Below are 6,693 nucleotides of genomic sequence, written 5' to 3' on the forward strand. Positions count from 1 at the left end.
ATAACGGTACCCCCCGATTTATGGTATTTTGACGTTTTTAGCTACATTTTCAGACCGATGAAGCTATAATTTGACATTTGAAGTTCTTAAATGTCAATAAACTTATGTGACAAAATTTGTGGACATAGGTCCACGTTTTGGTATAGCCCCCATATAACGGTACCCCCCGGTTTACTATATTTTGACGTTTTTAGTTACATTTTCAGACCGATATAGCTATAATTTGACATTTAGGGTTCTTAAGTGTAACTAAACTTATATAACAAAAGTTGGGGACCTAGGTCCAGGTTTTGGTATAGCCCCCATATAACAGTACCCCCGATTTACGGAATTTTGACGTTTTTATCTACATTTTCAGACCGATTTAGCTATCAATTGACATTTAGGGTTCTCAAATGTCAATAAACTTATATAACTAGTGGACATAGGTCCATGTTTTAGAATAGCCCCCATATAACGTTACCGCCCGATTTCAGGTATTTTGAGAATTTTACCAACAAGTTTTAACCGAATTATCTGTAATTTGAGCATTTGACATTTGAAATTCTTAGTTGTCACCACACCTCTCCACCAAAAATTGTCAAGAAAGGCCCCATTATACCGTTATACCTCCCGATTTTCAGTAATTTGATGATTTTAGCTACAATATTAAACCGAACTAGCAGTAATTTGACATTTGAAGTTCTTAGTGGTCACAACACCTCTCCATCAAAAATTGTCAACATAGGTCCATGTTCGGATATAGCTCCCATGTAACGGTACCTCCCAATTTTCAGTAATTTGGCAATTTTAGCTACAATTTTTAACAGAACTAACTGAAATTTGACATTTGAAGGTTGTAGTGGTCACCACACATCTGCATCAACAATTTTCAACATAGCCCCAATATAACGATACTTCCCGATTTTCGGTACTTTGAGGATTTTACTTAAAATGTTTAACCGAACGTAGGTCCATGTTTTTGTATAGCCCCAAAACAAACCTCCCGATTTTCCGTACCTTAGCTTTATTTTTTGGACGAACTTTCTGTAATTTGAAATTTAAAAGTCAACAAAAATTCTGCAACAAAAATTGTTCATTTAAGTTCATATTTTCGTATAGCCCAGATACCTCCGAACTAGCTGTTAATGACATTTGAAGTTCCCACGTTATGTACCGATTTTCGATATTTTGAGGATTCTAGCTAAATTTTTTAACCGAATTAGGAGTTATTTGACATTAAAGGCTCCCATGAAAAACTGCCAACATAGGCCCATGTTTTATTATAACCCCTATATAACAGTACCTCCCAATTTCTAGCCCACCAAAAATTGTCAACAGTTAAATATTGGCACCATAAAAAAGGGCCTCCCGAATGAAGCATTTTATGTACATTATCTGACATTTTAACGTACTCACTTAATGTTGGGGACAGGAATGAATATTTTATGGTGGAGGGTATGAAAAGTTCGGCCCGGCCGAACTTAATGCGTTTTTACTTGTTCTTTTTATTCTGGTAGTAAAGAGTGCAAATAAAATATTTATGAAAGAAAAACTGATCTCATTCACCTATTTATTGAAGTTTTAGCATCGTTTTTGAAAAGTAGTAAGGTGAACGCAGACTTTCTGGGCTATGTGTATGTTTATTGACACTTAAGAACCCTAAATGTCAAATTATAGCCAAATCGGTCTGAAAATGTAGCTAAAAACGTCAAAATATCGTAAATCGGGGGGTACCGTTATATGGGGGCTATACCAAAACGTGGACCGATATAGCCCATCATCGAACTTGACCTGCCTGCAAACAAAAGACGCATTTTCCCAAAATTTCAGCGTCCTATCTCCATTTTTGTGGATGCTAGAGTGATTACCACAGACGGACGGACGGACGTGCTCAGATCGACTTAGAATTTTTCCCTGATCAAGAATATATATACTTTATAGGGTCGCAAATGAGTATTTCAATGCGTTACAAACGGAAAAACAAACTTAATATACCCTCCATACTATGGTGGAGGGTATAAAAATGCTAACGTTGATAACTTGGAAACGAGTTGAGATTTTTTAACAATTCAAAAAACAATTTTGTAGACCGAATAGTTGTCTTTAAGATGACATGCAAAAATACTCCGTTTCCAGTACCGTTATACCAAAATTTCACCAGAAAATAAAAAATGGTCCTTTTTAATGTGAGCATTAAAAATGATGTACCACAAAAATCGATTAATAATTTCCAAATTTTTCGCTTTGTATGCCATTTTAGTAATCAGAATGGTGGATTAATTGGTTCCCTATCATTATCAGTAGTTGTGACATTGATTTCGATAGAATAAGTTGTGTTCCTGATGTAATTTTGGCAAGATTGTAATTAATGTCTCTTTGCAGGCAATTTGGCCAGAAATTTCTAGTTTTTGAAGTTATTTTCCCAAAAATGAATATAAAAAAGGATTAACGGTGATGTCTAGAGTACGTACAAACAATTTAATGAATGACATTTGGAATGTCCTGCATCAACCAGGCTTGCCCTATATTGTACTAGTCTTTAACGGCGTTGCCGTGATAGAGGTAAAAATCTATATGTCCGGATTTTTTGCACTTTTCTTTGAAAATAGTTTTCAGAAATTTTTTTAACAATGTTTAGACCATGTTTGCTTTTATAAAAACAAAAATTTCAACACCCATTATTGTCATTCAAGCCAAACAATCCCAGCAAAATTTATTTGAAGTAGTGATTGAATAGCTTTTTTTGAAGCAGTCCACGCAGAGTCATGAAAAATGCAGTCCGTTCTTCACATTTTGACAATGTCCGATTTGAATCCATTTCATAAATTTTTCACATTTTAGAAATTTCAAAATTTTGCAAAAAAAAACTTAAAAAGACAAAGAACATAATTTGTTTCTTGTTAATTATAATAACAGCAATATGTTTGCATCCATAAAAAGTAATTTGTATACAAAAAATAATAAAAGTGATTTCGAACTACATCTTTGTTTGTAGCCAAAGAAGTAGTTGAATCATATGTTGTTGTGATTTATTCACTACAAAGAACTAATGCAAAATGTGTGCTTAAGAAGTAAATTCGACAGTATCCTCACTGCACCATGCCCTTGTAAAAATCATGACTTCTTTCACGTAAAAAGATGTAGTCCGAAATCACTTGCACTCATGATTTAACTACTTCTTTGGCTACAAACATTTTGCTGGGATACTACACCCTTCGACGAGTTTCATAGAATCACTCCAATTCTTTTTTTGGTGCTGGATTTTTTCAAAATACATGCATATGTACAGTCAACCAAAAAAGTCTACATACACCCTATAAATCTCGGGTTTTAAGGGTAAGGAAGCATTTTTATGAAAATCCAAGTACATAGATCTATTTCATATCCCTAATAAACATATTATACATACAACAAAAATATATTCCATAATACAAATAACGGTAAATTCTATAAAAATTAATAGGGAAAAAGTGTACATACACCCAATGAAATATTAAGATTACCTTAAAATTTATGGAATAAGCAATACAAATTTTACATTTTATTGCTTTATCGAATATCTCTGGTTGTCAATGATATATTTTGGACAAAATAGGAACATATGTATGTATTTGTGGATAAATTGCCGCTATTTAATGTCAGACTTCGAGTATAGCTCGTTAAGACGGACCCTTGCCCATCCCCAATATCCAAAAAACCAAATACTTAAAAAATGTTGGTCCTGTGGCAATTAAAAAATGTACATATGTTACATGGATCCATGGCAACCCTAAAAGCGATAATAAAGAAAACGTTTTTATGCGATGCGTCAAAAATATTCTGTTTTTGTAACTTTTGTTAAATATTTTGTCAAAAAACAGGTCATTATCATAGGGCAAATACCGCCTTGGACCCCAAACACACAATTTCAAAAGTAAAGCACAGAGGAGACTCTGTTGTGGTATGGCGTTGTATGAGTGCTTCCGGAGTAGGAAATCGCGTCTTTATCGAAGGAATTAAGGATAAGATGTATTATTTAAACATTCTGAAAGGATAATTTGAAATTTAGGCGCTGAAAAAATGGGATTTGGGACAACATTCCAATTTTATCAATATATGAGCCCGAGCACAAGTCACATTTTCCCAGAATGGATGCTATGTACATAACTGTCCAAAAGTGATTCAAACACCTCCCCGGACTTGAATCCTATAGATAATTTATGGAGTATTTTGGAGACAAATATAAAAAATCGTAACATCTAAAGTATAGGAAACCTGAAACATGCCTTGCAAGAAGAAATCTTTGCCAAAAAGGCTAAAAGCTGTAAAGGATAACAAAGGATGTCATACCAAGTGCTAAACTCCTAAGAAATCCTTTTGATTTCATAAAACTTTTAGAGTGCATACTTTTAACTGTGAGGTAGAAATCGATGTTGTTTAACCATTTTTATTTTTTTATCTAAATTTACTTGAATTTCGTTAATTTTATTTTATTATATTTAAGTTAAGACACTAATGTAAAAATATAAAAAGAAATGAAATCGCTTTCATTAACCAATTCTTAGCAATCGCAGCTTTAATAGTACGGTTACATTAGAGTTTTTTGCCGGGTTAACCCACTTCATGAGGATTTATTTGACGTTTGCGCTATGGAAATGACATTTGAAACGCAAACCCACTGGGTTAATCCGGTTAAGTGTAACCGGGGTATAATGAAAGAAACTGAAGTGGATACTTTTGACTGTGATTCACTGTATGTATGTATTTATCAATGACTAATGATGTGTTACAAGGCTATGAGAAGCTTGAACCTTATGATTTTTTGGAATGTAAGTTCATATTTGCTATCTTCTGAAAGTCTTTTAGGACTTGGTGACCAATTTTAAGAAAATTAAGGGAGTTTTAGCCGCAATTTTTCAGGGGATTCCTCTACCTTCCCTCCCAGTTCTTGGTTTTGGCTGGCTTACACATAGCCCAGAAAGTCTGCGTTCACCTTACTACTTTTCAAAAACGATGCTAAAACTTTAATAAATAGGTAGATGAGATCAGTTTTTCTCTCATAAATATGTTATTGGCACTCTTTACTACCAGAATAAGAAGAAAACTTCCAGAAAATATATTATTTTTGCGAAGATAACGGTAAAAAAGTGTTACAACTGCTAAATTAGAGCCCCAAGGAGTCTGCGTTCACTTTGTATGTTGCAATAATACCGTTAGTTTTTTTGAATTGTTTTGCAGTTTTCACCCATTATTAATCAATAATAGTTGTGTCTTTTTACTTTTTCAGTAATAATTATTCAGTAACTTCTTTTCAGAGAGTAAGAGGGATTTTACTCTTTGATACGAAAATAGAGAAAAAAGTAAAAAGACAGCATTTAGTAAACTTTAGCAAAATAACAGTTGATAACAAAAACAAAGCAATGAAAACCTTCTTCAATTTTAAGCAAAATAAATAAAAATAATTAATATGTATGTTAATAAAACAATCAATAAATACAGCTAAATCGTAATATTTATAATATTTTTCCACAAAGATAAGATAAACATTGAGCAGCTGACCATTAGCATATGATTAAAAAACAGCTGATCGAACTTGCTAAATGTTGCTGGGAAAAATTCTTTCAGCAACTTTTAGCAATTTCTCAGCAAACAACTTTCAAAATTGTTCTCTCACTTCGCTCTCTTTTACTGAACTTTTGTGTAAAAAGACAGCATTTAGTAACATTTCGTAATAATTATTACGAATTATCACGTAAAAAGACACACCTATTGTCACAACTGGGTATTCTGTGAGGTCGTTTGCACACTTAACTTTAAAAAGTAAAGCATTTCAAGAATGGAAAACAAGGGCAAAGAAATTGGCATCGATAAAAGGAAAATTCTAGGTAAATAATGGAAAAAGCTATCGAAATATTGGCGAAACTGTAGGTAGAACATATTAGTCTATACATAGAGTAATAATTAACTATAAACAAATCGGAATTTTGAAGTCAAAGCCCAGATCTGGACGGTCAAAGCTCAGTTTTGGACGGTCAAAAATACGGGAGGAGCGTAACATAACTAATATACAGTTAGGCAAGAAAAGTATTGCAAAAACCAAAATTGAAGAAAATTTAATATTTATTGTTCGTTTATGGCAACAAATTATGTAAAAACTATACGGTTTTTTATGCAAATCTCCTGCTATAGGTCCTTACAACAATATTGCGTCAAAATATGCAAAGGGTATTTGCGATTTATGAGAAATACGGTCAAAAATAAGAATTAACTACTATTTGAGGGTGACAATAAAAGTATTGCAAAAATTACCAAATCGATGGTTTCTTCGAGAATTACCAAAGGTGTGTCCCTCAATGAGCTGTCTATCCACTTTGGACATTCATTGGAACATTAATGAGCTCAGTTAAACCAAAAATTAAGGCTCGGTATGTTCCACTCTAGGGATACTGGTTCCCCAATTTTTAGTAAATCTTGATCCTTCGTTGGAGGATGTTTTTGGAGTTTTTTCTTAAATTGGACCCAAACATTTTATGAGGGTTGATATCAGGATGTTAGCCCGATGTATTTAAGAGTTTTGTGTTGTTGTATTACATAGGCAATTTACACAAATAAGATTAACATGTCATTATCTGGTCTTTGGAATGGTGGTAGTTGACTTTGCTGGAGCTTTCGGGATCGATTTTTCTGACTTTCAGACTAATGACTATTAAATATTTCTTAATGATGTCAGTG

Source organism: Musca autumnalis, unplaced genomic scaffold, assembly GCF_047663935.1.
Source record: "Musca autumnalis isolate F117 unplaced genomic scaffold, ASM4766393v1 scaffold_1, whole genome shotgun sequence".
In the NCBI taxonomy this organism is placed as follows: domain Eukaryota; kingdom Metazoa; phylum Arthropoda; class Insecta; order Diptera; family Muscidae; genus Musca; species Musca autumnalis.